General features: G+C 39.3%; 2 pseudogenes; both read right to left on the bottom strand.

Moving 5' to 3' along the window:
- Window positions 1–20,373: 20,373 nt before the first annotated feature.
- LOC149213046 (pentatricopeptide repeat-containing protein At1g11290, chloroplastic pseudogene) lies at window positions 20,374–21,623 on the bottom strand (annotated as a pseudogene).
- A 57-nt stretch (window positions 21,624–21,680) lies between these two features.
- Window positions 21,681–22,445, bottom strand: LOC149213045 (pentatricopeptide repeat-containing protein At1g11290, chloroplastic pseudogene; annotated as a pseudogene).
- Window positions 22,446–24,240: the final 1,795 nt, after the last annotated feature.

Here is a 24,240-nt window from a genome sequence, read left to right as displayed (position 1 = left end):
ATTAAAAAGATTAATAGCGACAAACTTGTCTTTAGACGAGAACGAGTTTCACTATCGCTAGGCTCGTTAAAACATAGCGATGGGTTTGCCCGAAGGGAAAATTATAGAACAAGCATATGTTATCCTCCTCAAGCTTGACAAAAATAAAGAGGTACTGGTTAGCAATGACTGGGGAAAAATTGGGAAGAAAACTCAAAGAATCTTTATTGGTAGCAAGTCGCTCTTGAACATGACACTTCCACTCCGTGCCCGAGTCGGATTGGGTTGTTTCATTCATCGGTCACATCGCCATGGTCACACCATACCATCCACATTTGGGGTTAATGCTACCAATCCATCACATCAGTGTCGCCGACATGTTCAACAGAAGTCATCCAAATAAGCCACCGGTGTCCCACCCACTACCATACATTGTACTCCATTTTTCATGACCGCCACCCTGAACCGTATATCATCAGATCGTTTTCACCTCCATCAAAATCATTTGCTTCGTTCCGTGTCATTGATGTGGGATTCATTAAGGCCCTCCTTTGACGGATCACTTCTTGTCGACATCAACTCATTATCCAAGAAGTTGGTCTAGGAACACCCCATTCAGTACTTTGAAGCTTGCATGCCTCAATGGCAAGTTTCTCACTTTCGATGACAGGTTTACATCAATGACCTTCGACCGAAAGATTTTGCGTGGTGTTCGACGCCAAGTCCTTTATTCACACCACGTGAATTGTACTGCAGTACCTTGAGGATCATTATCATTATCGGTGATTCCTCTCGCGCTTGTTAACAGTTTACATCATTGACTGGTAATCAAGCGATGTCTTTCCATGTTCGACTTCAAGACATTTCTCATATGGATCGATTTGTACTTCGAGTGAAGATCGGACGAGATTGAAGACCCCGGATCTAGTTTCATCCATCCAGGCTACGATATATATCCAAGGAAATAAAGACATTAAATGTACAGCATTGCAGCACAGATAATCATCCTACCAAAAGGATGATGGCTCTATCAGAATCATCAGTCTACAATCAGACGATTGTCTGTCCTATGTACATGAAAATGAATTTATAAAGTTGAGCATGGGAATGCCCGCCTCATCTAGATCATGAAAAACAGTATGAAGAGAATGTATTGTATTGTATCTTATTACAGGTCTCCTCCCAGCATTGAAAGAACTTCGGATCCTCATAATAAAGCATTTCACCCGACACCAAAAGGTTAACGGCCTCATACTTTAGGGGGCAACTGTTATAGACATTTTTGTGCCTTGCAACTCCAAGCATGAAATGTCCATAAACCAAGGGCTCCTAAGTCCCTAAAAGTGTTGTTATAACCCCTAAAGGAACAAGGTCAACAAATTACAGCTTCTCCCAGAAGTTCTCCACCAGAAACTACTCAAAATAAGTCAAAACAGGATCATTTCAGCTGCTCCACTGGCTAGGTGCGTTGCGACGCACCTAAATGCACTATGAGCATGCGTTGGGTGAGAAATGACAAATAGCAGTGTCATTCCGCGAGGTGGAGAGACAATGGAAGCTTCCAGAATATTCTCCTATGACACTTGCCTCACTGAATTCGACCAAGGATGAGTAAGAGGCCTTCAGTCTCCAAGTGGAAGCAAGAACTGACAGAGAGAAGACACTAATCAAATCACAAGCTGACTCATCCTCCTTACACATATCTATATATGGATCCCTCATCCCAGAGATCCAGAGGCTGGAATTTTTCACATTGTAAGGAATTGTTGTTGGTTTTGAGACAAACATCAGAATATTGGGTGATCTATGCTTTGTTGGAGGTGAAGAGGGGCTTCTTTGCTGGGAGGTTGATGCTGGGTCAAGAACCATCGGTTGTAACTCCTCCTGGATCTTTTCTTGTTTATCAATAAAAACCATTTGAGTTTTTCCTCCATGCTTTGGTATCATTGATGCTTGTTACATTTGTATGGTTAACTTAAATCTGATCCTAAGTTGTTTATGAATATAAATCCATGTCTTTGTATAGTGTTCTTCTTCTATGATCTTACAGGTACTTGGTGAAGCTGGGCAAGTAAGGGAGCAGGTAGCTGGAAGCTGTCAAAGAAGAGAGGGATTGGATCAAAGGATTAGCGCAAGACACAGGTTGGTTCTTTCTATTCCTCTCTATCTATAGTTCATAAAGGAAATACAAAAGTAGTTTTTCTCTGTTTGTTTCTAAGGCAGCTGTCACACCTTAGTGGGATAGAGCAGTTCTAAATAGACACTTTTCCCGGTAAAACTGGGGGCATTGGAACCCTATCTGTATTTGTTACCAAATGACATGTATTCCTCCTAGAGCGTGGTTCTTCCATCTAGTGAAGACCTCTTGGGATCCATGTTCCCTTATGGTCCATGAACAGTGTATGAGGATAGTTATTTTTCTTGTGTCAACCTCATTAAAAAATGAAACAACATACTATGATAGTTGTTTCTCTTGTGTCAACCTCGTTAAAAAATGAAACAATGTATGAGCATAGTTCCTTGTCTTGTGTCAACCTCATTAAAAAATGAAACAAGGAGTCATGAGGATAGTTCCTGGTCTTGTATCAACCTCATTAAAAAATGAAACAAAGGGTGTGAGCGTAATTCTTTTTCTTGTGTCAAGCTTGTTAAAAAATGAAAGAAGGGTCTTGAGGATAGTTCTTTTACTGTGTCAACCTCATTAAAAAATGAAGCAACTCCATTTTCAAAATCGAGTCTTTAATTAAGATCTCGTAAAATCCCAGTCGATTCTTTCCAAGATCTCAAAAGTGAACCTTCATTCCATCCACCTAGTTGACTAAAGTGAAGCCTGGGGGGCATGTACCTCGATTTGAGTCATTATGCTAGGGGCATGCAAACTCATAGCAAGCATAATTTTTCGTTTCAAACTTGTGTAAACATGAAACTGAATCCAATCAGAGTTCTCCATGGTTCAAGCTTGTGTAAAAATGAACCCATGCCCAATTTACATCTTGTGATTTCCATTTTATCATCTAATTTATGGTAGATGAGCCTTGGTTGTTTCATTCCATCGCCACCATCTCTTTGGCTGGTCATATGCTTTCACTTGGTTGTTTTTAATTTTCTGAGGAACCGCAACAATGAGTGGTTTTGTTAGCCAACCTCTTGACCATTACATGTTTTCAGCAGTTCCACCATTGTCAGAACCAGTTGCTACCCTTTATACCACTCATTCCTCCAGGATGAGTCACCTTTAAGTTCTTTTCTGACTCGTAAAAGATGAAAAGATAGTCGAGTATTTTTTCCATTTTTGACTCATTAAAGATAATAAAAATATGGGTCTACTTTCAACTCTTTTCTGACCCTTTAAAAGCGAAAATATGATTGAGCCCTTATCATTTCGAACTCGTTAACAAATAAGAAAAATCATGTGCCCAATATAAGTTTACCTCTTTTTCGAGCTGGGAGGAACTATTTACAAAAAAAGGTACTCCTTGACTAAAATGGTTAAGTGGTTCTCTCAAGTATTGTTTTCTACCTTTTCGGGCTCGAGAGACACAAATGTATGAAAAGGGACCATTTGGAGTTCTCTTTTACGTGTCTTTTTCAAACTCTATAAACATGAAAAAGATACCGAGTTACACCTTTGTCAGACTGATTAAACTATTAAACGACATTGGATTCATCACCATGGCGAACATGAGCTTATCCTTCCTAGGGCTCGTTAAACTTACTAGGTTAGATTCGTCCTAAGGATGAACTTACAATGCAAACATATGCTATCCCCTTTAAGCTTGCAATTAAAAAATAATTGGGGTACTCACCAGAAATGGTGGGGGAAAAATTGGAAATCCATCAGTCTTGTCGACATCTGACTCTTGAACATGACACTCTTTGCTTCCTGTTGGGTTGGGACATCCTCCTTTGCATCATTGACCTTCTTGGGTTTGGGCCATTCATTTTTGCCTTCCATTTGATCTCTGCCATGTCATCATGACCACCAATCCTATGGATCCAAAAGCTTCCAAAATTCCAGTTGTGTCACCGATATGTTCAAGAGTTGTCCTTCTGCAGTTACACTTACCTTTGATTCTTTGTATCATCCAAAATCATTTTTTCATCCTCTCACCTCGCGTCGATGATGTGGGATTCATTATGGCCCTCCTTTGACACGATCGCTTTCTATCATCTTCAACTCATTATCCGAGAAGCTCACTGAGAGACTCCCTTCCAGTACCTTAGAGCTTGCATGCCCTAATTGCAAGTTCTTCACACTTGACAACAAGTTCACATCATTGGCTTTCGATCGAGTGATTTCGCAGGTGTTCGACTCCAGTTCATGTATTCACATTCCGTGAATTGTTCTGATAGTAACTTGAGGGCCATTGTCATTATTAGTGGTTTCTCTCGTGCTTGTTAATAGTTTACACCATTATCTCGTAATCAAGGGACTTTCTAACATGATCGACGTCAACACATCTATTCGCATGCTAGGATCTGTACTTTGATCGGGTCGTATTGGAGTGCAAGACCCTGGACTCAGATCACACAAGTCCAAGTTGCAAAGTGGTGTGACATGGTTTATGACGATATGCATGTCTCTTTCACATGGTTGGCTGTGACCAGACCATCAGTTATCAGATGTGATCCTTCTCATTATTGGATGGTTGCGACCATACCTTGGTTTCGTTATGATCCTCTTTGACGGATGGATGCACCCATACCTGGATCCATTTACATGATCATTCTCTGGATGGCCACATCCATGCCACGATTCATGTATCATTTCACAGATATCTCAGTTTAGGTATATGTATCTATACTTGCTTGCAGGTTTTCCAATGGCAGACCGGTTCCTCGCACTGATTTATAAAGCATTTCATCCCTCACTCCAGCTCGGCCTTCACACTTTAGGGGGCATCTATTACACAACATTTTGTCACTATCCCTGTACTACCTGTTCCTTGATCTTGGAGGACCTCTATAGTGAAACCCACATTCTTTTCCTTCATGAAGAAACTCCCATTATGTCCCTCTTCATGAGAAGATCATTTCCCTTTTGCACCATCTCCCCTGAAACTTCTGTTTTGCCCAGTTTACAAGACCGGCGCTAATGGCCTTTGTCTCCCTCACGCCGATTTGCAGAGATTAGCACTATTCCCTGCGCTGACCAGTGTAACTGAGCTATGTTCCAATCATGCCTATCCTGTTATGGAAAGTTTTTTAAATTATAGTCGAAGCTTCCAACTCTAGAAGCTCTGTAACGGAAGTCTGGTAAAAGGTTTGGCCGGATGGGGTCGAGGATGACAGTTTGGGCTCCTTTCCCCTATAGTGATGGAACTAAATCCAGGGATAAGTCCTTCTCCCATAAGAAGAGGATCCATCTCCCATCCATCCATATTTCCTATATAAACCTCCATTCTTCCAAAGCATAAGCTAGTCATAGTTAGATATTTGGCTGAGTGTGAGTATACTATTTTGGATTTATAAAAGCAAGCTATTACTATTTGTAGCCATCTAGTTGTGTGAGGGAGAAGTGGGTTTGGTTTGGATTGAAGCCTAAAGCGAAGAGCCTTCAAACTATTGTTGTTTGAAGCCATCATGGAGTGCTAGCAGAAGTGTGTGGGAACCCGATCTTGTCAGAGGAAGACTACAGCATCAAGATGAATGGTTGTAATCTCTCTTTGATATTAATATATGCAACTATCGATTGATTTCCTACATGTTTTTTAATATTACATATCCATTTCTTAATGCTTCTTAACTTGTTAAGTAGGTTGAATTACAATTTGTCTATTATCATGTTTGTTGTCTGTTGTTGTTTACTTGTTTCAAGAGCTTGAAGAAGGAAGCGAGATATTGTTGGACTGAGCAAGCGAGGACACCATCAAGAAAGATAAGCAACCAAGAGGTAGGCCCTCTTGATTGATTCTAACCTAAGGAAATCTTCCATAGAATGTATCTATTGTGGCTAGACCCATTATTGGGCTAGAGGAATTCATTCATGTCTACACTTATAATTTTACTTCACCACAACCACTCTTCTGTGTTGACAAGTAAGAGTTGAGACAAATATTTAAGATAATGGAAACCGGGCCATCATACCGGATGGGACTCATACACCAAACAGTGTGAGGTCTACTTGGGACTTCATACTAGGAAGATCCCCTGATGTTCGCAGTCCAGCACCGTTAACATTTTGGTGCTAGAAGGAGGGACAGATGACAAGCTGAGCCCATACATATGGGTTGAATCTCTTACCCAATGAATACTACATAATTCCTACTCCCAGGGTGTTTCTCTCATTTCTCCCTTAATTAGTTATCAATCCCCAATGAGCTTCTCGATCAATTTTCCTTGTTAAAGTTTGACGGTGAAGACAGAACATATGTAACCGAGTAGATTTCTGATTTTCTTCATTTCTGTGAATCTCGTGAAATCAATAATGATGAGCTTGTTTTTGTACTCTTCTTCCTCACCCTTGAAGGTCACGCAAATCGATGGTGTCATACCCTTCCACCTGCTTCTATCCATTCCCTTCTCACTTTCTTCAAGGAGCTCCATCAATCCTTCGATGAGTGTGACCACCAAGGTATGAAAGAATATCTCATTTAAGAATGAATTCTGGTGAATCAGTTGAGGACTTTGCTACCCTCTTCATTCACCTATGTCACAAAATTCTTGAACGGTTTGCTGAGCTTGAATTCATGAGCCAAGAGCTGAAATGCTTGGTTCATGTCTCCCTAAATGGTGAACTTCCTGATTTCCATTCTTCCTCAACTCTTGCGGATCACGAGACACCCCATATCTCGAAGAGGGTGCCCCTTCACAGCAACTGCAAAACTAATAAATTTGCATAGCGGTTACCCTCTCACAGTGATTGCAAAGCTGAGAAATCTGTGTTGCATGCTCCCAATCCATCTGCTCAGTTGTCTCTTGCCCCAACAAAGGAAATTCCAGACTAGTTAAGAAATCCAATGGTGAAAACTCATCCCTCCATTCCACAATAGGACATCACCATTCATAACCCAAGTCCTAAGTCTAATTTTCATCTCTTCCATTCTCCATCATTTGCAAGCCATGACTCCTTACACCATGACTTGCTTGAGTGATCTACTTCACAAGCTAGTTGTGCACACTCTCTTGACTCTCAATTTGCGGTCATGTGCAATGCAGTCTCATCATACAAGTGGAGGAGGAGGATGGTGAAGACACAATCAATTCCTCTCAAAACATTGAGCTTCCATTCTTGATTGATTCTCGATCCACGAATCTTGGTGAAATATTGTGAATAATCAATTCTTTCGATCAACCTCCAGTCTTGGGTTGTCATCATTCCCACGCTTTTGTGTATTGTGATGAATTCCCAAGCACATCATATTATCTATTGTTATCTCATGTACACTCTAACTCAGATCTAGGATGTGCACTGGTCAAAGAAAACATCCATATCGAAGCTTCCTATGCACCTCACTTGCCCGTGTGTCCTATCATTCACAGTGCATCAACATGTGTTGGAGATATTGCATGTTCTCTTGCTTCTTCATCCCATGATTTATCTCCTCGATTGAGTTAAGGTAATGAGGTTATCCACGATGAAAATAGTCTCAACACACATGAATCTTCCCACTCGTCATCATCTTGTGTGTTGCATAAAGATAACTCGTCAAGTCAACTTGTTGAAAATTTTGATGAAGCCTGTGATAGAGATCACTGTCATCCTGAAAGAAGTTTTGAAATCAGTAACAACAACCATGCTCAAGCCATGCATGATCTAGTTCACATCTCAAAATGCAATTTTTCAATTCTAGAAGTTCTAGGACATGCCAGGGAGTCAAGGAACTTCAACATCTGTTGATGGTTATGTCAGGACCTCGCGACTTTGGTAAGTCGACCAAACCAAATCAAATCTTGTTTATCACGCACAATCTGTAAATCTGCATGGTTGCACTCGACGTGGATCCCTATGTAAAAAATATTTACTATTATGGGTGTGATATTTAAAAATTTCATATTTTCGCTAATGATAGAATCCACGAGTCTGTTACATCATGTCTGTCTTCATGTACCTCTTTTACATCTAATTCAGGTTGGGAGTTTTCGTCCCTCATTCAATCATGGGACAATGAAGTTGATCATCTCAAAGACTATCTTTATCCAAAATCATACTTATCCGATATTCTTTCTTGTAATCATCTCATTGGTCTTTTTGCAAATTTCACACGTCAAACCTACCCACTCATCACACCAGCAATCTCCATGTGTGATGATGAGCGCACAACCTATCGCGTGAATCAAGTTACTCTCATTTCACCACACCCCGACTCGTTTCACACATTCACAGTGTTGGCATCCTTTCTACATTTCTGTGATGACCATGATGCCTGCGCACTTTTTCACCAATTGCAGGTGGGTGTTCTATCATGTCTATGGAATAATGAACTTGGTTCCCACAATCAAAGCATTCGCACGATTGTTCGAAAATTTTCTTTGTTCATGTCAAACTAGGAATCTGGCATCTCAATCAACTAGTCTGATTTTTCTTCTACCTTGGGTGGTTATCATGTAGTTTATCATTCTCCCAACATTACATCCAATGACAGTCACTTCGCACACTATGATCTTCATCGTGTAACATATTTATTATTAGAATACTATCAAGCAAATGAGGTACTTCACCCTACGCTGATGGCTATGGCAGGCCCTCATTGTCTTGACATAACCGACAAGAATGACCAGATCTATCTATCCATATTAGATTCCCATCGTGATCCCCTCTCTTGAATTAGAAATCCATCTTCTCAAATATCATGAATGTTTCAAAACAACCATCATGAATTTTATGATCCAATCATTGAATGGCTGGAACAATCTTAATTGGTGAGTCGTATTGTAGGTAACACGCTTCAGTCCTTCCTCGCACTCACTAAGAAACTTGGTGCAGAACCACACACACTCACAAGAGACCTTCGAGGTTTCTTGAAAACCGATAGTCCCAGAAGAGGTATGCATGTGTGTTGGGTGGTTGTGACACATTCTTCTGCCCACAAGCGAGACCTTCTCTCTCATGTGCAAGTTTGTCATGTTTTTTGCATTTTCTGTTGCACACTATTTTTTATCTATTTTAATCGCTTGTATATTCATGATTTCAAGTCAGGTATGCCTATGGTGTATTCACTGGAATTTTCATTTCATGTAACCCCAACCATGTAGCGTAGGAGTAGGAGTGGTGTTTTCTTTCTCACTTGTCTCTTTTTTCTGGTTTGCATGTGTGTTTGCTTGCTAGCTTGGTTTAGTTTGTTTGCTTGTTTGATTTGATTTATTTTTTTGTGTTGGATTTGCTTACTATTTTGGTTTCATTTTGTTTGGTTTGCTTAATACCTTACTATTTTTGTTTCCAAAAATAAGTGCTGCCAACTACTGCGTTCTGGCTTTTGAATGAGTATGTGGCTGAGATATGAAGAGACTTGTGACACTGCAGCACTTGGCCAGTCTTGTGTCTATCTTCTTTGTGCTTGGTTATAACCTTCGACCGATGAAGTATTGACGGAAAATACGAGCCGTCTGCAAGGGAAGTTTTGGTCCAACCATGAACCTGTGTCCACACTAGGAAGCCCCATGCCTGTACTCAACCTTCTGCTATGTGTGTTCAATCTCATCCAACTAGTAGAAATGGAGAAGGGAGAAATATAAACGAACAAACTAATGTTAGAGGTCTTACATGCTTCTTTGAAGGAAAAAACTCTTCTTCTCTCAATAAGTTGGGATCCCTCTTCTGTCCCAAAAATAAATAAGTGCCTATGCAGAGTCCTCTTGAAAAAATACAAAGGTGAAAGGAGAGAAAGGCTTCCTGCGTAGAGAGCTGAAGCATGCAACTCCACCAGCATACTCACCAGGCTCGCTGGAAGTGGAGAAATGCATGTGTTCCTACATGACTCCATTGGGGTACTGTCCAGACCTATTGGTAGCAGAGCAACACCAGAGATGAAAACTCACACTCTGAAAATCTTCAATTCGTGAGCTAAACTACCCTTCTCAAATTCGAAACATTGTGATCAAGCTGAACTTTTGATTGTGTTTGATTGAGTTGGAAAAAGGTGAACCATGTATGTCTATGGGGTAAGCTGGGAAGCCAGAGTAACCCACACAATGATTCAATACTCCCCCAAATACCAAGGCCATGTGCTCTCAATGAACCAATAGAGAAGATAGAGTTCTATGAGTGTGTCACCAAGTGTTGTAGCGGCTACAACCACCCTCCAAGATTTTGGCCTACACCCAATTTCGAAGCCTCCCTTGAGAGTTTCACTTGATGGCTACGTACACTCGGGTTCACTCCATGAGCTCATTTGAGTCTTTGCACCCACCTTGCTTGATCATTTTACCCAAGTTTTGCATGTTGATGTAAATGCCATGCTTGTGACCATGTTCTGGTTATACTCATGGTCTTCGCTTCGTGTGTACTCGTTGTGTCCGCGATGTAAACATTTGTCGCACTCACACATGGAGTCACATACAATGTCGTGCTAGTGTCATAACGGTCAACCAATGGTCAATCATAAGTGTTGTTCTTGTCACTTACACCGTCAGTCAATCATGTTGAGCATATGTGTTTGGATGGTTTGAGTCGTCTCGTCATCAAGGCATGTAAGTGTGTGTTTGCAAGATTACGTATGCATATTTCACTCATTCACACAATTACTTTGTTGAAGTTATGACAACCAGATTCCCCTCTGACATTTGGACCATCACCCCGCTATCGACTCAATCGACTGTCACCCAGAACAACACAGAAGCACCAAGCAATCCATTTCAAGTTGTGCTTCCCACAAGTAGATCAATCAACCTTCATGCTGGTCAACCAGAGAGTTTGACCCGGCAGCCACCCCGGGACTGACTCCCCTCAAAAATTGTGCAGATACTGCATACCTTGCCTTCTCTACTGACTAAGAAATTTGTGTAGACAAGTTGGATAGATTCCAAGTGCCTTTCCATGTCTCCCTCAGAAAATTGTATAGTTTTTCTAGTCATCCCTCCAGTCAGTCGACTGACTGCTCACCCGGAAGACTGTGCAGTTTTCATGAGCAAGCCCGCTGCTGCCCTTTAGTTCACTCAGCTCAAAAACTGGATAGCGTTGATTAGAAGGCAAGCCTCCCAACATCAGCACAGTTTTTCCCGCCAGTAGCTCCCGCTAGCCGACTGTCAGTTCCCTCCAGGAATTGCGCAGTTTTTGTTGGCAGGCTCCAGTAGCGGTGTTAGGTCCCTATAATACTAGTGATTACCCCATTACTATTGTAGTTGTATCCCTTATTAATGTTTTTTTGTGCCTATTGTCCCCATATTGTTATTACTGTGCCCCACAGAATCCCTCTATTGTTATTTTTGTGGCTTTATATTATTATTGTTAGGTCAGCTGGGTTATATTGTGACTCCTTAGACTCCTATATATATAAAGGAGGTTTTTTCATTTGAATCATCCAAGTGTTGTTCATTTATGTAATTTAAAGGAGGTTTCCCCCTCGAAGATGATGAATTCTAAGGCATTGATCTATCCATTCTATCTTTTTTTGAGATGGTTTCATAACATTTGGTATCAGAGCTTTGGATTCTAGAGTTTCGCTACTCCAAATAAGTGATTGTGGGATTTTCGCTATAACTTTTTTCTGTGACATTTCAGAAGCTAAAAAAACCCATTTGAGAAGAAATCACACTGAACATCGGATCTGAATTTCAGATCTTTCCGCGCTATATTTACGGAGATATGATCTAAGGAAGTTGGCATTTTTGCAGACTCCTAAATTACATTCCAAATAGGTGACCTGGGGAAAATCGTCATAAATTTCTCTCTGAGCATCAGATTGAAATTTCATAAGAAGGTACAGAAAGAGGATGGAATTTAGTTTCTTGTATATATTTTTCAGAGGAAAAGGTCGAAACAGTGACTCGTGGCATGTCGTACAAGTTCACTCTACTGAACTAGTCTATAATCAGGTCACTGTGGGAGATTTGGCATAACTCCTCCTTGGAGAATCCAATTTGGATCAGACTGGTGGAATTGGAAAGAGGACACAGAGGGCTACTGCAGGTCGTAATTTTAGAACTGGATGATCCGAAATTACAAAGATACATCAGAGGCAATATCGAGCTCCTACAAAGTGAAAAAAGGTGTGTAGATTTTTTTAAATTTTTTCTTAAGCTTGGTTTGTAAAATTATTTTGAAGAATTAAAAGGGCATAGTAGAGCATTATTATTGGTAACTGATGCCCCGAGGAAAAAAAATGAAAACACCCAATAAGCAACCTGAAAGCACTAGCATCAGTCATGAAGAAGAGGAAGAAATGCTACATGATATATCAAAATTACAAGACCAAGTGCAACAAATGTCACTCTCACAAAAGCTAACAGAAGCTAAGATAAATGGCGTGGAATCTAAGATAAATGGTGTGGAATCTAAGATAAAGGACGTGGAAGCTAAGATGAATGGCAAGGAAGCTAAGATGGACAATTTGAATATAGGCATGGAAGATTTGAAGACAGATTTGACAAAGTTTCTACAAGAAATGCTTACTGATGGCGAAAGGGTAGTAAAGGAAACTCATGATGAGAACAAAAGAAATGTTAATCATCATTTCATAGACTGTAATGTTGGACCGAAGACCCACCATATTCCAAAAATCGATATGAGGAAGTTTGATGACATGGATCCCGCAACATGGATATTACAAATGGAGCAATTTTTCGATCTCAATAATGTGCAAAACAAACAAAAGGTACGTATTGCAACTTTATATTTGGAACCAAATCAGTTTGTATGGTATCAATGGCTTTGCTCTTGTAAACAAATTATCACTTGGGTAATTTTTACAGAATAATTGACAACACATTATGAGGATACAAAAAGCAACACTTTTTTTAGCCAATTGATAAGTCTCAAACAAAAGGGTTCAATAATGGAGTACATTGAGGAGTTCCAAAAATTGAACATAAGGGTAAAAAATATTCCAGAGGAGCATAGGATTGATGTGTTCATAGGGACTTTAAAGGATAATATCCAACATGATGTTCGTCTTTGGGAACCTGATTCATTAGAGAAGGCATTCAGGTTAGGAAGAAAAATGGAAAGCAAAATTATGGCAACCAGGAAGAATACCACTCACAACTATAAAGATGGAAGTGTTGTTGCCCCTAGTCTTCCACAACCTATAAGGTTGACAACACAACAATTGGAAGAAAAAAGAGCAAAAGATATTTTTTACAGTTGTGATAGAAAATACACTAAAGGTCATAAGTGTGCTGAGAATAAATTATTCTACATCGATTGTGAAGAGGAAGAAGAAAAGGAGCAAGAAAGGTCAAAAGAAGAGGATATACCCCAAGAAAAAAGCGTAGATAAAGAAGAAATGAATCCGACCATATCTTGTAATGCATTGGCTAGAATTACCACTCCTCAACCCATCAAGATAGAAGGACAAATCAAGAAGAAAAAGGTAAAATTGTTGATTGATTCAGGAAGTACCCACAATTTTATTCATTGTAAGATAGCAAAAGAATTGAATTGCTTCCTATATCCAACACCAGAGTGTCAAGCGATGGTTGCAAATGGAGGAATCCAGAGTGTATTCAGAAATACTACTTAATAATAAAACCTTCATAGTTGTTGCATCGGTTTTCCCGCATTGGGGTTTTCTGGGGACGATTTTCCAAAAAATAATGGTGTCCCTTGTGTGATTGTCTCATTTTATTTCAGTTCATGATTTGCATGTATCTGTAGTCTGCAATATTGTTTTCATCAATGTTTAAAATAATTAAATAACTTGTTGAATGTAAAGAACGAGTAGAATATGATAAACCAGTGATTGCAATAGGATTTCTGATGTGTAGATTTAGAAATTTTCACATGGTATCAGAGGATTGCAGATCATAGGAGATTGAAGAAACCAACCGAGAGATCCAGAGAATTTGTTGTAAACAAGCAATTGTCCCGAGAAACAACATTGTTTCAGAGGCAGAGGAGCAGCTATAGGAGTGATTCAGAGGCTCACGCAGTGCCTGTGTCGGCATTTCGAGCCTATAGAGGGTGACGCAGAGCTAGAGAGGAGCCCATGCAGTGACTGCATCAGCTCTCTGGGCCAGTGCAAATCCTAAAAGATTTGAATTAGCCAGTTTGCAGGGCTAGAGGAGCAGAGCAAATTCGATTTGAGGAGCTAGTGGGACGTTGTTTATGTTGATGTAGGACAATGTCTATGGAGATAGAGCCAAGGTAGAGGGAGTCACTACCTTGACAGATTTCTAGCCAAAGAAATCAAGACCCAAGTTGCAGCAGCAAAGGAGGATTGGAAAAGAGTGATTTGACATTGGGCCAGAGGATTTTGTGAAGGAAATCAGGACTCAGAGGGATTCTAGAGGAGTTTGTTCCTTAGAGGGTTTCTTGTGCCAAAGAAATCCAGATCCAAGTCTTGCTAGATTGACAGCAGGAGAGGGAGAAGAGAACTAGTCCTATTTTGGAGCAGAGATGGCAATGAATGGGTTGAGGGATCAAGACAGATTGGATGGAGCATCCAATTTTGTCATCTGGAAGGCCAGGATCCTAGAAATCCTAGACAAACATCACATCAAGGACTATGCCTTGAAGGTAGTTGTTCTGTCAGTCGATGTTGATCCAATGAAGAAGGAGGAAGCCCCAACTAAAGCCAAGTGCATGATCCTAGACGGGGTCAAAGATCATGTAGTACCACACATTGTTGAGAAGGATACAACAAGGGAGATGTGGAAGGCATTGACCACCTTGTACCAGGGCACTTCCGTCCAATGGAAGATGCTATTAGAAAATCAGCTAAGACAATACCAGATGTAGAAGGGAGAAGAGATCGATCCCTTCCTCCTCAAGTTGCAAGGGATTCGCGACCAGTGGACTTCCATGGGGTCTACACCAGATCTTGAGTTCATGGTCAGGACTGCCCTGAATGCAGTCACCAAAGACTAGGAGACATTTGTCAAAAGTATCTTGGGCAGAGCAGCTCTCCCTAGTTGGGAGGAGATGTGGGCAGCTCTTCGATAAGAAGAGATCAAGGGGTTGACCAAGGTAGGGAGTAGCGGCAAAGGAACCTGGGTCAAGAAGGAAGAGGAGGATGCAGCTCTCACATCATCGGGATAGCAAGGGCAACAGAAGCAGAAGAAGAAGGATATTCCCAAGGTCAGATGCTTCAAGTGTAGGGAACTTGGACATTATGCCACTTAGTGCCCCCGGAAGAATGGCAAGGAGGAAGCTTCTGAATTGAAGGTTGCTCCAGCGAAAGCTGACAAGGAAGGCAAGGATGACGATTGTGCCATGAGTTCTCGTGCACCTCTGGGGAAAAGGTGGGGCAACATGGAGTTGTAATCGAGAGGACTACATGCGGGGTAGGATCCTTGAGGTGCCCAAACTCTTGGATCGCATACGGCTACGGGAGCCCTTCACGACAGTAGAAAAATGACAAGTGTCGATTGGAGCGAGGTGTGATAAAGCGACAGTGGCATTTATAGAGTGCCAAAGTCTGAGGCAACGTAGTGGATGTTGTAGTAGTGCAAGAGGCATAGAGCAGTTTGCAACAGCACAATAGTAGCAGAGGGTCAACACAGATTAGCAACAAAGGTAGCTCCAACATCATGAGGCATCCAGACTGACCAACATGTCAATGTTTGGGTGAGGTTTCGATTACTTACTTCTCAGTAGTTGAGTTGCAGTGCAGCAGTTAGCAGTGGCAATGTTATAGGCAATATGAGGCAGCATTTTTTGAGAGGGAGTTGTAATAAAGATGTAGCAGTAGCAATGGCAGAGTCATGGGCAGCAGAGGTGCAGTGGATGAAGGGCATCAAGCCGAGCTTCAGCAGCATAGAGGACTGATGCAGTGGATCAGTGTAATGCTTTTATGGCGAAGTATTGCTAGAGCACATTCCTCACTAAGAGGGAGTGTTGATTTTGGGTAGCATTGGATGTGCTCTAGCTCCGAAATTTTGTGGAGGGGCTACAACACATGAGATCTCCAAAACCCAGAAATCGTTTGGAGAAATTCCACCCGAATGAGGAATTATTAAAATAATTAATATTTTTAATGGGTTCCTAAGTCTAAACTTAGGAAAATAAAAATATTAATGGGTATTAATAAGAATATGGGTGAGAAACTTCTCAGTGACGAGGATCAAATCTATTTTAATCTTAGATGTTGATCAGGGACTTAATCTTGGTCATTGATTCATCAACAAGAAAAGTATTAAGAGAAGTCTTGAGGGTTAGTTGGAGACACATTGGAGAGATCAAAGAGTTCGATTTTTTTGGGGCGATATTTGCTGAGAAAATCGAATAAGTGATATGTTGCAGCAAAGGGGCAGGGATAGTTGAGGTCGGAGGATCTTCTCCGGGACCTCGAATACACAGTAGAGAGAGGCAGAAAGACGCCAGTGGAGGGAGTGTAGACCCTGGGAAGCTGACGCTGGGCCAGGAAGGGCCCACACATTTCCAATGAAAGGGAAGAGCCACCCTCCAGCAGAAATCTGAATTTAGCCTAGTGAGCAGCAGAATCAGCCAGAAAGGCTGACATCAGAGCTTCAAGAGGCAGCGCAGTGCCGGACGCAGGGTCCCAGTGTGCTCCATGCAGGCCCACGCAGCTATTACGAAGGGGTAGTGCAGTTGTAGCGAGGTACAGTCATTCCAGTTGCCGAAATGGAGAGATTTTGTCAAGTGAAGTGAGGTAATCTAACTTAGGTTTTTGCCAGTATATTTTTATCTCTATAACTGGATTATTGAGAAGGCATCCAGAGTGTATTCAGAACTACTGCTTAATAATAAAACCCTCAAAGTTGTTGCACCGGTTTTCCTGCATTGGGTTTTTCCAATTACGATTGTCCAAAAAATAACGATGTCCCTCGTGTGATTGTCTCATTTTATTTCAGTTCCTGATTTGCATGTATGTGTAGTCTACAATAGTGTTTTCATTGTTCTTTAAAATAATTAAATAAATTTTTGAATCTAAAGAACAAGTAGGAGATGATAAACCAGTGATTGCAATAGGATTTATGATGTGTAGATTCATAAATTTTCACAGGTCCTAGTAAGAAAATTAAGGCTCTACAATATGGTTCCTTTGAGATACTCAAAAATATGAAACTTATGAGTCTCCCAAGATGGATTACGAAGAGAAACATGTCCTATCTTCCATAGAAGACTCAGCAATAAATTCTCAAGAAGTGCTAACAGAGTATACATTTTTGTAGAATAGGTCCATAACTACAAAATAGGGACAACAAGACCTTTGGTAGATTGGTTTGAAAGGACAGTTTCCAAGCAAGGCGAAATGGTACACCTGAGAGAAGGTAGAGGAAAAATTGTCACCTCACTTAGTAAAAGCTTTTGGGGACCAAAGGCCTCCGAAAATGGGTAGGTATGATCTAGATTGGATCATGATCATTATATTATTTGTCATCTATCTTGATGCTTTCACAATGGAAAAATTGGAGGAATCAATTCACAGAGTCATTTTTACTGACAAGTTCTAGTTTAGAGAAAGATTTCGGCGTAAATCACATTGAAAGTCATTTGTCGACGCGTTTCGAACCAACCAATGTGGTTCATCGTCAGGACAAGATGAAGAAAACAGATCTAGCTTAGCATGTTATATAGACCGAATAGAGCCTCCAACGGCTAGTTTGACCCAACCGCTAATATTGACCAAAGGACCAAGATCAACCTGAAAAATAATCAATAAACATTAAAAAATTAAAGGTCAAATTACTAATAAAAGAAAATTAGTAGCAATGGACCGCTTCTAAGAAAAAAATTAGGTGAGAATAACTAACTGAATAAAAATAATAAAAATAACAAATAAAAATAAATAAGAGAAATCAAAATAAAAATAAACCGCTAGATATGAAAGAGAGTAAACGTGAATAAATAAGAATAAAAATAAAAATAAAATAATAGTAAAAATAAAATAATGAGCTTAAAAATAAATCAAGTGATAATAAATTAATTAATTAAAAATTAAAAATTAATAATAAAAATAACTAACTAAATAAACGAAAAATAATAATAAACACGAAAAAACCTTTTGGAATCTTTTTGATGCATTAAACATTTTTTGGGTGTAAAACTTTGTCTCTTAAGTGTCACACTCTTTAGAACTATTCTATACTCAAATGCATTTCTAATGGCACAAAAAAGACCTCAAACAAAGTATGTATGCAAAAGTTATGCCGCTCAGAAGTTAACCTTCATATTTTGACCATCATGGTTCAAGAGTATGTCACATCAACCTCTATTATTGATGGAAATGGGGCTAGCCATGTGAACATGATGAATACGACCTTATAAGGTCAATATTGTAAGTGTAATTAAAAACTGAAGGAGTTGGACTTAACCACTAGTAGGCTATCAAGTTGTGTTATAACCATGCCACTAAGAGGAAAAAGGGTTCCATTATATTCAAGTACATTTTGTTTCATAGACAAGTAAACTAGATGAGAGTGAATAGAGAGAAAGAAAATAGAGAAGGTTTGTGTACTATAGCAGCCCACAGACCACAAGCCTCACTTCTTTGTACTTGCATCCACTTCTATTCAAAAAAAGAGGGAGCAAAACAACCTCACCTTTTATTGGGTTTTCTCCCGTAAAGATTTCCCAAATTATATTTTGTGTTATTATGGTTGTAATTATACTATTGTCAAATCTCTACTTTCCACATTTTCTATATTGTATGAATAAAAGAAATAATTAACAAATACATAAATCTAAAAAAAAACCCATAATATAGATTTCAGATTTTTATTATATTTTTAATAAACTTATTGTGACAAAATTGTTTAGTAAAATATATACAATAGTGTCTGGATCACATTTTGAGTGATAAAATTCTATTGGGCTTAAATAAATGTACGATAAAAAAAATTGTTACCTAAATGCCCTTTGGTAAAATATAACAAATGTTAAATCAAATACCATGAAAAATATGAGGTATTGATTATATAATCATAAGAAGATATTTACTTCAAAGAGTGTGAACAAACCTGCGATGTAGTGCTTAGGATGACTCTGCCATAACAATGAAATCATTTGATAGAATAAGAGCAAAAAGATCTCACCGGCCATTTAACATTAAAAATTATACCTTTTAATAAATAACCATCTAAATCAAACATGAGTCCAAACATTATTCTAAAGATTTATAATAAAAAAATTAAATACGTTAATGAGATTTATAATAAAAAAATTAAATACGTTAATGAGATTTATAATAAAAAAACTAAATACGTTAATACAATTAATAGCAGAACATTGATAATATATTAATATAACATATACATAATAATTCAATATTATTATAATATAATATATGGATTTTTTTAGTCACAAGGGATAGTTTAGTTGGTTGAGTTCCTGTGACTAAGTACCTCGTCTATCGGGAGATCACCGGGTCAAATCTCCTCAATGCCCAAGGGATAGCTCAGTTGGTTGAGGTCTTGTTGTTAAGTACCTTGTCTATTGGGAGGTCAACAAGTCAAATTTCCTTGACGCCGTTGGGATTAGGCCTTGCTAGTTTAGTCGGCTAAATTTTCTCGTCGATGTAGCAGCTACTCAATATCCCTAAACCACATTAAAAAAACATACAGATTTGTTCAAGATACAAGTTTCTCTTCCATCAGTCATGTATGTGTTTTTTCTATTTTTAATAATTACCCTGTAGTTTAATTATAATTATATTTCAGACCATTAAATTGAATTAAAAAAATCTTAAAAATAACTGTATTGACTGTATTTGAAAGCAATCATATTAGACTTGTAACACCAATATCTCATTACTGCATATAGATTTTTGTTATGCAGGAGCAACCAACTCACGGAGTAGATTTTTGTTATGCAGGAGCAACCAACTCACGGAGTTTAGGCCAAGCTACATATGTTAAATATATTATAGAACTTAATCTGGATGTCCTATATTATGTACTTTAACACAATTTCCTATTAGCGTGTTTGTTTATAGACATATTCTTTGTCTTGTTCTTATCATTTGATCAGAATGCTCACCTAATTTAGGTCATAAGATGACTCTCTTCGTGCATATTATACAATACCTAACAAAGGAATGATATGTGACATATTAGTACCTAACAAAGGAATGATATGGGACATATTAGTTTGAAGTATAAGCAGATCTATTTACTTGGTTCAACAAGCATCACCAGTAATATCTACAAGAACACAATCCATCTTTAAAATGGTGGAATCGGTTTCCATCTCTCACAATAATTTCCCGCCCAACAATCTTGGAGATGTAATTGGTGGCATTGTGGCAATCATTACGGCCACGAAGATTCTTCATGATATGAATAGGGGTGCATGGATTTGTAGTAATGATCGCAAAAGTAATGGCTAGCTTCTCACTATGACTGCATACTGCATAGAATATTTTCCTTGGTCTCTTCCTCCACATCCTGCAGCACAAAATTTGTGTCAGGCACATAACCTGCCTTCTTAATTTGCCCATACAAGGTTTCCAACATTCCATAAAAATTTTCAGATTGAGGATGGGTTCTGTCTCCTGCAATAAAAGCATGAATCTCTCTGTTTACCACAACAATAATGCATCCTGGTGGCTTCTTCACTCCCCTCTCTGTCATCATTGTCCTCAAGTTAACTACATCCTCCCACCTGTGTGCCTCAGCATAGATGTTTGACAACAATACATAATATCCAGCATGGTCCAGTTCTAATTCAAAGAGGTGTTTTGCTGCTTCTTCTGCAAGATCAATATTCCAGTGAATTCTGCAGACCCCAAGCAAGGCTCCCCACACATTTACGTCAGGCTCTAATGGCATCTTTTTGATAATGTCATAAGCTTCAGCCAGATGCCCTGCACACCCAAGAAGGACAACCAAGCATGCATAATGCTCCAGCTTAGGAACAAGGCCATAATCCAATTTCATTCACTCAAAGTATTGCCAACCCTGGTCGACTAACCCTGCATGACAACAGGCCATCAAAATAGCAGTGAGCGTGACATGATCTGGCTTTGTGCCTGTCTGTTGCATTTGGGAAAATAAAGCAAGAGCATCCTCACTATGTCCATGGATTCCGTATGCCATAATCATTTCATTCCATGACACAACATCTCGTTGAGGCATTCTTTCAAATAGTTTGTAGGCAATGTTAATATTCCCACATTTAGCATACGTGTTTACAAACCCATTGACTACAACATGAGATACAAACTCTCTTCTTATTGCATAACTGTGGATCTACTTACCCTTCTCCAGAACCAATAAATGACACATGCAGGCAGAACACTGATTATGGTGTATGAGTTGGGTTTTATACCCTGGGTTTGCATTTCACTGAAGAATGCCAAGGCTTCATGGGAACAGCCATTCTGGGAATAAGCTGCAATGATCGCATTCCATGACACAACATCTCGTTCTGACATTTTTTCAAACAGTTTGTGGGCAACGTTAACATTCCCACATTTTGCACACATGTTTATAAGCCCATTGACCACAACTACATTAGAATTAAATTCATTCCTTATTGCATATCCATGGATATGCTTACATTGTTCCAGAGCCAATAAATCAGCACATGTAGGAAGAACACTAACTGTGGTGATTGAGTTGGGTTTTATACGCCGAACTTGCATTTCTTTGAAAAATGACAGCGCCTCATGGGGTCGAACATTCTAGGAATAACCCAGCAATTATGGCAGTCCATGACACAACATTTTTTTCTGGCATTCTTTCAAACAATTTGTGGCAATGTTAACGTTCCCACATTTGGTATACATGTACACAAGCCCTGTGCCCACCGCGACTTCAGATTCAAACCCATTTCTAATTGCATAAAAATGGATCTGCTTACCATGTTCCAAAGCAAATAAATCAGCACAAGCAGGCAGAACACTAGCTATGGTGATTGAGTTGGGTTTTATACCCTGGACTTGCATCTCACTGAAGAGAGCCAAGGCTTCATGAGGCATGTCATTCTGGGCATAACCAGCTATTATTGCAGTCCACGACACAACATTTTTTTCAGGCATTCTTTCAAACCATTTGTGAGCAATTTTAACATTCCCACATTTGGTATAAAAGTCAACAAGTCCAATACTCACAACAATATTGGATTCAAATCTACTTCTTATTGTATAACCGTGTATCTGCTTACCTTGCTCCAGATCCAGTAAATCAGTGCAAGCACCTATAACATTGATTATGGTGATTCCGTTGGGTTGTATACCCTGGAATTGCATTTTATTGAAAAATGCCAAGGCTTCATGTGGGTAGCCATATTGTAAATAACCACCAATTATTGCAGTCCACGACACAACATTTCGTTCAGGCATTCTTTCAAAGACTTGGCGTGCCCTGTCTAAACTCCCGCACTTTGCATACATTGACGCCAGCGCAGTACCCACAAAAACATCCGACTCAAACCCCCTTGCGATGATGTCTTCATGAATCTTCATGCCTGATTGTAGATCTGATAGGTTGCTACATGAATTGATTACATAAATAAATACCAACTTGTTGGGTTCGATGCATGCGCGTTGCATTTGATAATACAATCTCAGAGATTTTTCCCAGAAGCCGCTTTTCACATAATCTATGATCGTCTCCCTCCACATGAAAGCGTTGCTCCGTTTATTTTTGGGTGTAATCGTTTGTGTAAATTGATTTTGGTTGGCACAGGCCAAAACTTGTTTGGTGTTCTTCACTTTAGTCCTATGCCGTTGTTTAACTGATGCAGCTACAACAATGGAGGTGGAGAAATAAAAGGAAAGATCATAAGACTGCAGATTCGGGTGGTTCAGAAATGGAGAGGGAAAAAGGAATAAAGAAGAGGGCAGGAAAAGTAATGACATGTCGAAAAGGCGGTAGAGGAGGAGGCATACACTAATTTCTATACATTAATTTCTCTGCACCAACATGCTTATCCAACGGTTCCGATGGATACAAGCGTTCCATGTATTCACCTTTGCAGCAGTGTAATGGGGATAGCCCCCTTGAAGTGTAATTCGTATTAACAATTTACAGTAATGATTTCCGAACAATATGACAGAAGAGAAGAGAAACCATATCAGAAATTCAACAACACGTAGTTAGAGCTCTGTGTTACTAAAGAAATATACGTGGTACTGGTGGCCCTTACCACTGGATAAGGATATGTGGGGCCTATGGAGGTGGGGTTAACTTTGTGGCCTTCACCAATGGTTTAACTTCTAAAATCTTCAAACCATCCCACAGCCTTCGACATGGATTCCTCGTTGTGGTGCCACGCATGGTTATCTAAATAAAACGTCAGAGACTTTTTAGTGAGTTTGTTTTTTCCCTCCCTTAGCTCAGAGTAAGTGCGGGCCACTTTAAATGTTGAATTTAAAAATGATCTATACTTGGGATCATATTATCAAGATTGTGTATGGCTCAATCAAATTTGGAGTTTGGAGTTAGGTTAATCCTTTACAGGTAGTTTTTGCTCTCAACCTATCCTTATTAGATTTGGACTAGTAATTTGAGAGGTACTAAATCTCACACAAATTATTTGGTCCATAAATTATAAAGAGTTATTGAGGTTATTTTTTTTTGTCAACATTCATCTCCAAATACATCTTAATCAAAATTCTCAAGATCTTTAGGATATTTATCTAACCAGGTAGAAGAGAAAAGAATGACATTTCACTCCTCAAGTCAAAAATAGCCTTGCAACTTTAAGCCTATGGGGAAAGGGTTTGAAGGATTATTCCCTCCTTGCCCAAGTACTAACTTCCAATTTAGTTTGAAGAGTGGTGTCCTCTTCAAGACTTTGGTAGGAGGCCATCATAATAAATTTATTTATCTTTTTTCTCTAGTGGATTGCATTAAGGGTTCTTGCAAGTCATCTTTCAATGCTTCACCATTCTAGAGATCAATGACCAAAGCTTATTCATTGATTAAGAATTACCTGACATGGATATTGGTGATGGGAATTGTTATCACACCACTTTCAATTACTTGTGACATTTAAGTTCTTTATATCAGAGGAATCACGAATTAGCTCATGATACAATTTATAAGTTTAAAAACCATGGAAAACTAGCCGATTGAACATTAAAAGCATAAATCAACTCACACTTCGATCATTTTGGTGAACTAAATGCCCTTTCTTGCATGTGGTGTATAACTAACTGTACAAGAAATTGTTGAAGAATCACATAGTTTTACAGTTAGAATTCTCCAAAGTCTATAGCTCATTCAATGGCATGGGTGATGATTTTACATTCAAGT

This window comes from Pinus tabuliformis, chromosome 1_1 (genome assembly GCF_031772625.1).
Source record: "Pinus tabuliformis cultivar Carrire ecotype Pingquan chromosome 1_1, CPIR1, whole genome shotgun sequence".
Taxonomy (NCBI): Eukaryota; Viridiplantae; Streptophyta; class Pinopsida; order Pinales; family Pinaceae; genus Pinus; species Pinus tabuliformis.
This window is presented reverse-complemented; position numbering and strand designations above follow the sequence as displayed.